We start from the raw sequence: 10456 nt of genomic DNA on the forward strand, positions 1-10456 counted from the left end.
CATATATTACCTCAAGGGAACGAAGAATGGCACCAACAGAAACTCGAGGTTCCAGTTTGGGCTATAGGATTGGTTGTAGGTACGTCTGCAGCTATTTTAGTAGCTGGATTTGTGTACGGTTAGTTGTATTGTTCTTAACTGTGCAATTAGTATTTTAACTAAATGAGATGCAAATTTTATGAAACAAAATAATATTTAAACGGCCGTATTTTAAACAATATAAAATACACGTGAGTCTGCTGATTGTTGTGTTTTAATGACATCTTCAATAAATTCGATCAAGAAATTTACGCCCATTTTAAGATTTCATGATAACACATCTCATCACTGTCGAAAGGTAATTTAATACACATTCCCATTCCAAGAACCAAACATTACAGAGACTGCTAAATTATTGATTTACACGAACGAAATTAGTTCTAGATTAAAACACATATCTCTATATGTTGATGAAAACATCAGAAGGCACCAGTTCAGGTTGTTAAATGCTTGTATTTTTAATGCCAATTTATGACTTTATGACCAAGGTTGTCTTAAAGGTATTTCTATAATGATCTATGGTATCTAGATAAATGCGGATTTTTTGTTGGTCAAAATTATTTCAAATTAAATGTAAATATTAATTAATATTTTGAAAGCAAAGCCTAAGCTACTGTGATTAACCGGTTTTATCGTGCTTTCAAGGGTGAACATGTAAACATAATTCAGCTGGTGCGGAGCGGAACAGAAAATAAAAGACTTTACACTTGTATTAAAAAGACAGTATTTTTATTTTTTTTAATGGGAAACAAAGATATTCCTTCAGCCTGCTGCAACATTATCCATGATAAATACACTGAAAGTCTTTTGAAATGCAATGAACTCCAACCATCTGCCGCAGCGGAGCTAAGCTGACATTCTAACATGGCGATATTGAAAACAAAGCTTCGATTACCAAAAAGTACATTATACATTGATCAACAATGGATCATAACGACACTTTGAGCAAAACTCTACCTTTCACTCGATTGGTTGAATTTCCTGGACGCATGACTTCCACTTCAAATCTACATAAACGTTTGAAATTATTTTGTTACAAACAAGCCTGATACAGCCTATTTACCCCTGATTCATTTATTGTGGTTAAGAACGCCTGTTATAAATAAACGTTTTATCCTGAAAACCTCTCATATAGGTAAATACTAGAGGACATTCTACACATTGACAGTGCTCTTACCGGCGTAAAATTATATGTCAACCTATTATTCAACCATTTGACCTTGGGTCTGATATTGCAAGATGTAAGATCTTACCAACAGCATGACAAAATACAATTTATAAAACGATAATTTCAAAATAATTAATCATTTATTCAATGACTTCATTCATTTGAGATAATTTAAATCGGTATTATGTTCAAACAGTGAAACAAGTTCAGTAACAACGCCATACCCCTTGACCGTCTGCTGTCACAAGTTCGTTTACCAGACAGCAAAGATTTTGTTTGTTAAAATTTTTTGACTGCGCGTAGAAAAATATTTTTCTGAGTTTATGTTGACCAAATTGCAAAGTAATTACAATACATGTATAATTATTGGGAAACTTAATTATGACAAACAAACCAACAGTTTATATGCTAGAAGGTCACCAGCCCATGCAAACATCACACAATACATAAATGAAAACTACTTGTGCAAATTAGTAAGCATTGATTAAATAATAGTATCTGTCAAAGCATAGATAAAGTACAATATGATACAATGACATTGATAACTTATATATACAATCTACAAGTATGTAATGTTTATTCCTGGAAAAGTGAATTACTCTTTTCAAAAGCTGAGTATATATAGAGTGCAGTTTTTATCGCAACATTTTCAATATTACAAGACATCAATATATTTAAGCAGTTTTTATCGCAACATTTTCAATATTACAAGACATCAATATATTTAACTTAATTATATTTCGGTTCTCATAATATTTTCTTTCTATATATTCTTTTCTAAAAGTTTCATATAAAGGACACACCCAAAGAAAATGATATTCTGTCTCTACATCTTTACAATAAGGACAAAACCTTAACTGTCTTTCAACATTCGTATAACGGCCACGTTCAATTGCTAGCGTATGAGATGAAGCTCGAAAACGAGCTTACACGTTCCGAAACTTCCAAACACAAAGAAAATGTACATACGCTTCAGTTTAAAAATTGGATTTAAAGCCGATATATGCTTGTAATTTTGCACTATTTATACAACTGCTACGCCATGACTGAAGATATTGATCTTTAAGTCGTTGTAAGTATGCTGCCATGTATGTAATACACTGGGCTTCCCAAACATAACCAAAGCCATTTGAAAATAAATATTTTCTTAAGTGGGTTACCCAATTCACATAACCAACAGTATCAAAATATTTCAACATCGCATAACATTTGTACACATATCTATGTTTTGGCATACTTTTTTGGCAAATTTTTAACCAGTAGCATATAACACGAGATAAAATAAATAAAACAGGAATCGACCACAGTCCCCTAAAACTGGAGCATAACATGTAAAAAGAAATACAGAAAGAAGCCTTTTACAGGCATAGTTGTGCACTCTTTCGACACCTTCATGTCTATGTAATCTCCAAATTTCTGACCCGTACAGTAATATAGGTACAATTTTTGAGTCAACAAATTTGTGAAAACTATGTTTTTCTAAAGGCTTTAAATCTTACAGGGAATTTGATAATGATACACGAACCCGTTTGCCTTTCATAACCATGCTGTCGGCCATTTTATTCAGTGACAGAGTAGAAGTTAAATAGACCCCTACATAGTTAAAACCGTTACACATTCATTTTTTTCATTGTTATATTACCAATGTTCGTATCTAGAAAGACAACCGCCATTTTTAAAAACAACACTCTTTGTTTTGTTAACATAAACAGTTAGTTTCCAATTTCCGCAATATTCATACAACAGGTTAAGTTGCGATTGTAGACCTATAATAGTATCGGACATAAGTGCCAAATCATCAGCAAATAAAATCATGAATATTTCAATAATATCAGGTGAAAGCTGTATTCCGCGTACTCAATTTTGATGTAGAAAGTCATACAATTCATTAATAAACATACTTAATTAAAAAGGACTTAAATTACATCCTTGATGTAATCCTAGAGGGCAATTTATACTCTCACTTAGTTCATAACCATTTTTGATTTGACTTTTAACAGAGACATATTAAGCTTTTATTGCATTGAATAGTTTACCTTTAATTCCGCGATTAAGGAATGACATATATAACTTACTACGGTCAACATAGTCAAACGCCTTTTTAAAATCGACAAAAGCAACATACAACTTACCACGTTTTTTAACATAGGTATTTCGATATAACAGTATTTAAAATAAATGCATTATCCATTGTCGAGTAATTTGCTCTAAAACCCGCCTGTGATTCAGTTATTTTGTTAAACGCGTCACAATAAAAAGCCAAACGCTTGTTCAAAATGTAAATGTATATTACTAAATACGTCAATTAAGGATATTCCCCTATAGTTATCGGGATCATCTCTAGCTCCTTTCTTGTGTATGGGTATCATCAGTGTTGATGTCCATTGTTCAGGAAAGTCTCATGATGAGTATATACGACTGAACAATCTACGTACATATGATACTATATGATTAATACTGTGTTTAAAGTGATTTGCAGTTAGTATGCCCGCTGTAGCCTTATTAGATTTTAACGATCTGATGACATCAAATATATCATCGTCTGTAATTTCCATGTTCAATACTGATGATTCGACATCACTCTCTATGACTAATTGTACAGTTGTTTCTGTTAATTATACGTACGGCAATTCTGGATTAAACAAGTCGTTAAAATGATTAAACCACTGCTCTTAGGAAATTTGTGGTTTATAAGTACTATTACTTTGTGTTAAGTCTTTAAGTGTTTTCCAAAAGTCGCTTTGATTTTTTGAAACATGGACCAGTTTTTGCACACATAATTCATTGTAAGATCTTCTTTTGGTTTAACATGTATTTTATATCGCATTTTCGCTATTAAATAATTATTGAGATCATGTATATTTTTTGATTCCCGAAAACGTAGCAGACTCATCGAGACTTTCGTTTTCAAAGTTTTACATTCCTTATCAAACCACTTTTTATTATTATTATTATTATTATTATTATTATTATTATTATTATTATTATTATTATTATTAATAATTATTATTATTATTATTATTATTATTATTATTATTATTATTATTATTATTATTATTATTATTATTATTATTATTGCGTCTTCATGGCATGATCTTTCTCGCATCAATGCTACACTCGAGTAACTTATATTCTTATTTATTGATGATATCGGTAATGGGACAACTTTCATTAATAATCATATTTTCAATATCTTCAAAGTTTCCTTCATTGATATTTTCATCAAGTTTTCTTTGAAATAATACAATGTTATTGTCTGTAAATGTATAATGCGGTTAAGGTGTTGGCACTATATTTTCCAAACTTTTATCGTTAGCTATTTTACTTTTAAATTTTAGTAAAATTGGAAAATGATCAAACTCCGCTATATCCTCAATTGAAAAGAATTCGACAATTTCGAAAATGTTAATATTACCGATCATATAGTCAATTACACTCTTTCTCAAATGGTTTATTAACGTAAATATGCCTTTATCCTACACGGCCAATAAATATATATAATGCATAGCTTGATCACATTTCTATTAGACGTCTTCTAAAAGTATTAGTATACGTGTCACTAGAGGTTCGGTCTGCTATTTTATAATCATCAAAAATCTAAAACAATGGAACATTTCTATCTAAGTTAACCTTTTCTTGTTCATTACCAACACGAGCGTTTAAATCTCCCGATATGAGTATTTCATAATCGTTAATAGAATATATGTTAATAATTTCTTCAATAATTTTTATTCCTTTTACATCTAATATCCTTTTTTATATGCGGGCAAACTTTCAGGAGGTATATAAAGCGTCAGAGATAATATGTCTTTCGATGTATTAAATAGTTCACGACTATATTTTGAGATAACGCCGTGTCGAAAAGCATTATTACGTCTTGAACCATACTTCACGATAGTGTTTTTTTACAAATAGTACAACGCCGCCCATATTACGACCTTTGTTTTTTAAGATTTCCTTCCATGACATTCAAAGGTGTATAACAAGAAAACTCATTTAAACATAATGATTCACAATCCCATGTTTCCAAAAGAGTAAAAATGTCAAAAATAGTAATATAAGCAAAAATATAAAGTCGTTTAAAAAACTTAACATTGCCACCAATATTCCATATCAAATACGAAATATGTGAAAGAAAACAAGAACCTCGGCCGCATTCCTAATCGACCGGTAAGGTTTCCGTCGGGTTTTCGTGGTCTGTGGACTGTGTCTCTTCGCCGGTAGTCGAAGGGGCACACTCCATAGGCTGCTGTATCCGACGACGTGCCCCAATATATACACGATCTCCGGATAGCGACTCTTTTGGTCTAGGTTCGCGTTGGTATAAAAAACCATTCTTAAAATAGCCTATAATACCCTTAATGCTCAGTTCCTTAAACTTTTGCCGTTGAAAACTTGTAAGATCATTTGATACCCGAATACCCTTAAAACGCAATTGGCTCTGTTTGAGAATATTGGCACTCTACATTGGTCATTACAAAACTTTATCGCTACCATTCTCGGTTTAGAAGCAGTGTATTTGCCAATTCGTTTAATCTCAATGATATCATCATTAAAAGCCAAGTTAGAAGATACTACATTATGCATTTCTCTTACATATTTATCTTTTGTATGTTCTGGGAGTTCATTCTCCTCATCCGGAATACCATAAATGCTTAGCAAATGTTTTACATTTTCAGTTTGTAACTCCATCATGTGCAATCATTTACTCATATCGTGAATATCTGTACTATCGCGATCATGTTGAGCATACATCAATCATTTCGCATTAAATTATGCTAAAATAAATGTTTCGGTTTTACCATAATGTTTTAAACGGATTAAATATACTTTTAGTATTTATCAAGTACAAACAACCGTGTTCGAAGAAAAGAAGAGAAAAGAAGGACTGCAATGTCTCTTCGGAGGATGACCATAGGAATGAGAAAAAAGAAGAAATCCCTTTAACTCGTAAAAGTAAGAACATTGTGTTTTTATTATTGAAAACATAATGTTACGAGAACTATTTCTTTATGAATAGAAGATATACGATATTAATATTAAAGCAAACTGGTTTTGTCAATCTACGCCATAGTAACCAAGTTATTGTACACGTTTGGTTATTGAAATACTGTAGTCTTGTTCATTTTTCGTATTGCCTGTGCATCACCATATTTGAGTGTGTATACAATATATATTTATCCTGTTATTTGCAAACGAATCAATAAGAAAGCGCCGTGTAAATTTTGTTTTATTTGGATAGTTGCGATGAGTACATTTAGTTGGTCATGTGACCGCAAAAAAGATTTCTGCACTATCCTAAAAAGTCAAAGGAAATGCACAAACAGTGGGTAATAATCGGATCAATAGTCCTCGAACAACCGACTTCATCAGTCACTCGCACATAAAGTTCTATCACTCTGCATAGAAATGACACTGGTAAATAAAATCGACCAGAATATGTTCATGTATACTCACACCACCCGTACTGCTGACAGTAAAATCCACTTTCACTTACAACATAAATTAATTCTCTTTGCCGGTGCAGATCTTAACATCCGACACTTATAATATTTGTTAAATGAATAGATAATTGTTTGGTGACTGTTCAACGTGTATACACTTTAAAAGCTTTCCTGTTTTGAATTGATATTGAATTATCAAAATGCCAATAGTACAAACGTATTGAATAAATTTGACAGTTTAAAGTTTTTGGTAGTGTGCCGATATCATCAATAGGGAAAACAATTGTCCCTCTTCTTTTTAAAGGTACATGTAAATTTCAATTAATTGATCGGTTTTAGATAAACTAAGTTACAGGATATATTGAATACTATGTAAGTGCCGTGGATTGAGAAAGTACATTTGGCTTCGCTACGGAATTTATCGAGTTCGCCTTCGGGTCAACCGATACATTCCACCTTCTTGCCAACTGAACTTTCTCAATCCACGGCACTTAACCAGTGTTCTCTTCAGATATGGTTACGAAGACGATGTATTTTTTGCAAAACTACACAAACTATCTCTATTGTTTTGTTTATAACTATAATAGTATACTATTACTATAATAGGAAGAGGAAGGAAAGACAGCAAAGCCTCTACCGAGGATGGCCGTAGGAAAGGGAACCAAAAAGAACCCCCTTCAACCGTCTTTAAACCTTCTCAAAGTAAGAACATGTATTTCCATCTAAATGATAATATTAACTGACCTTATTCTCAATGAATAGAAGAAATACGAAAATAGTGTTAAAGCAAAATGTTTTTGTGAAACTACGTCATAGTCACCACGTAACTATACACCTTTGGTTATTCAAAGAAGCGTACGTTAAACAAGTCAATTGCATGCACTAAGTTTATCTAAGACATTTCGAGCAGCCAAACTCTTCCGGGGCATTTACGTATCATAATTATAAAGTAAACATACCAATTTGAAAACAAATGATGCAATATGGCTTTTCATGCTTTACGGCTACATGTTGGCAATTTCAACTTGAATGATTTTAAAGCAGGTCAAGGGTTTAATAAAAGCGCTGGTGAAGTATTGATTTAGTCAAATTCTGTAACATTTGCCATAGCTATAAATGCGTTAAAATCTAAACATGTATTTAGTAAACGTACTTTAAATCTTGGAGTGCATTTTAATGGTAAGATTAAACAATTATGCAATGGCGATGGTCGAATGGTGAGTGTATCTGACTCTAGATCAGAGTGTAGATCAGATTTTGCCAGTTCAGATCAAGCATAATTATTCATTAAAGTGAATGTTATAAGAATCGTTTTTATTTTTTCTTAAAGGGCCTTCAACCAGAAAACGCGTTACTAGCGGTATGAAGAGCAATACTTTGTGAGATCTTCCTAATTGAATGGGTAAGAACCGATCAAGGTTGTGTTATTTAAAGTGATCATATTCCACGTGATCTGCACTCAAGCTTTTGGTTACGCGAACATACACCCGTGTATTATTATATAGAGTTATAGGAATAATACACAGTTGTTAACTGATACCGATGTTGGCAAATACCATGTTGTTGGTTATTGGCACTAAGTGCGAACAAGAGGACCATGCTTGTATTGTTACTTTTCTATAAATAAAGATGACGATATGTACGATATATGTTTGATAGTAAAACTCAATCTGTAAGGTTTGCATGCTTTAGTTTTGTATGCAATCTGTATGTATTATTAATTCTGTAAATTTTACAAAATGTGTGGTTTTATTTATTTTATTAATCATATATTTATAAAATCGTATTGTGATTTAAACCTTCAGGTAACAAAGTGTCATACAAACATATCTAAATGCCTTAAATGAATATTGTATTTAAATACTTTTTAACTAGTTGATTTTTATGAGAATAATGCATTACAAATTAATAATGATTGTGTGGATGTGGTTTTAGTTATTTTTTGCACCGTTAGTTCTTTTGTTTTGGCTATATATAACTTGGCTTTGATATGGCAAATATCTTGAATTATTGATAGATTTTGGGACAAGGTTAAATGCACATAACTAGATTTAAACCTACTGTGAATTCGTGTTCCACTGACCGTTCAAAGGCGGTATTCCATCATTTATTGATAAAGCTGTGGTCTTCTGTAGTGTTAGCAAATTTCGTGTGTGTTTCAAATCCCCGTCTTTGTTCTAGTTTTGTGCCTGTAAAAAAGGTTTATGCATAACTATTGGACGTTTGATCTTGTTCATGTAGCTTTCATTTTGTTATAGGTCATTCTAGAAATTCGGCGGCACGCGTTTTTGACATAGTTGTGCCTTTTGATGTTGTGTATAAACATTCTAAATGGAATTAGCCTTACATATGTTTGATGTATTATGTGCTTCCGATCGTCCATCTATAATGTATTTTTTTTTTTATTTTATACGGTTTTATAACAGAATCATAGAGGGGAGACATTGCAAAACTTTATATTGTACTATTTTGCTCAACTTAACTACCTAAATAAAAACATAATTATAAAGGTTGGTTTAAAAAACTATAGTGGTTCACTTGGAACTATTCATTTTGAATGTCATATTAAAAACATATTGTTTTATCATTTTCTTTTATTATGGACATCACATAAACAAGAGACAGATATAGCAAAACGAAGCCAAAAATATTAAAACAGTTTGACCTGGATAAAATGTTGTTCAATTTATAGTAAGGTTAACAGACTAAAGCGGCAACTTTCCAAATTATTATACGAAATTATTTCAGCGTGATATTTTTTATTTAAATATCATCGATCATATTAACCTTTCCTACGTTTCATTTTACGATCTATACATCCACTAAGTTTGGGGAAATATGGACAGTCAAATGCAATTGTGTACTTTCAACAGAAATTTTCAGCGCTTGTTGTACTTCAGTTAACAAGTGATCTTCGTACATATATTTAAACCAAAAATATAATTGGAAGATGCTAGTATGTGGCATCATGTTATTTAATGATAAATTTCGTCAGCACTTCGGTAAAACACTAGTTGGTATTTTTACAACCGAAGTGTACTCATATATCATTTGATTCATGGTGACATAATATTTCTCATTTCAACAAAATGTAGCTAATGGAAATGTTAACATCAATAGTTTGTAATGAAGCCCATAGCAAATCAGTTAAAATACATATCAGTTATAAATGGTTAATACCATCGGCAGAGATATTCCAAGAATTAAAATGGCCGATGCAAATACCCCTGTGCTGTCCTGGTATATATAATTATTAATAACATGGCCCCATCATATTTGGCAGATAGTGTAACATTCCCTGAAAATAAAACATACCGGTTAAGATCAATATCAAACAAGGATCTTGTCTTACAGATAACACCTCGTACTAAATACATGGAAACCTCTATCACAAATTATAGCAAAAATATATGGAATGACATTCCTTTACATATACGTACCTTAAAACCGCTTAAAAGAAATTATAAGCTTCATTTATTGTTTGAATGATGATTATTTTACATGTTCTTTAACATGGTATATGTTTAAATAATAGTCATGTTCTTTAAGTGTGTGTTAGTAAAGTTTTAAGTATGAATGCATTTGTAAACAGAATGGTTAATAGTTTTATATGTAAATGTATCTTTCTTGTTTTAACATTGACAGTTGACTTATTTTCAAGAATAATGCTTTTTCTTTTGTTTCTTTACTTTGAAGGCCATATTGAAAATTAGAATATACAATTATGTTCTCATATATCTAAATGTGTAACCTTCGGTAAATAAAGCTTCTATTATAATTATTATTATTATTGTCTTCACGTGTT

General features: G+C 31.5%; 1 long non-coding RNA gene across 1 annotated transcript; it reads left to right on the top strand.

The window, feature by feature from the left end:
- On the top strand, nt 1–7354 carry LOC128237040 (uncharacterized). Its single transcript, XR_008261486.1, has 3 exons — nt 1–79; nt 6044–6163; nt 7258–7354. It is a non-coding gene; the product is annotated as an uncharacterized LOC128237040 (long non-coding RNA).
- The last annotated feature ends 3102 nt before the right edge of the window (nt 7355–10456 follow it).

The sequence above is a fragment of the Mya arenaria genome, chromosome 6 (genome assembly GCF_026914265.1).
Source record: "Mya arenaria isolate MELC-2E11 chromosome 6, ASM2691426v1".
NCBI lineage: Eukaryota > Metazoa > Mollusca > Bivalvia > Myida > Myidae > Mya > Mya arenaria.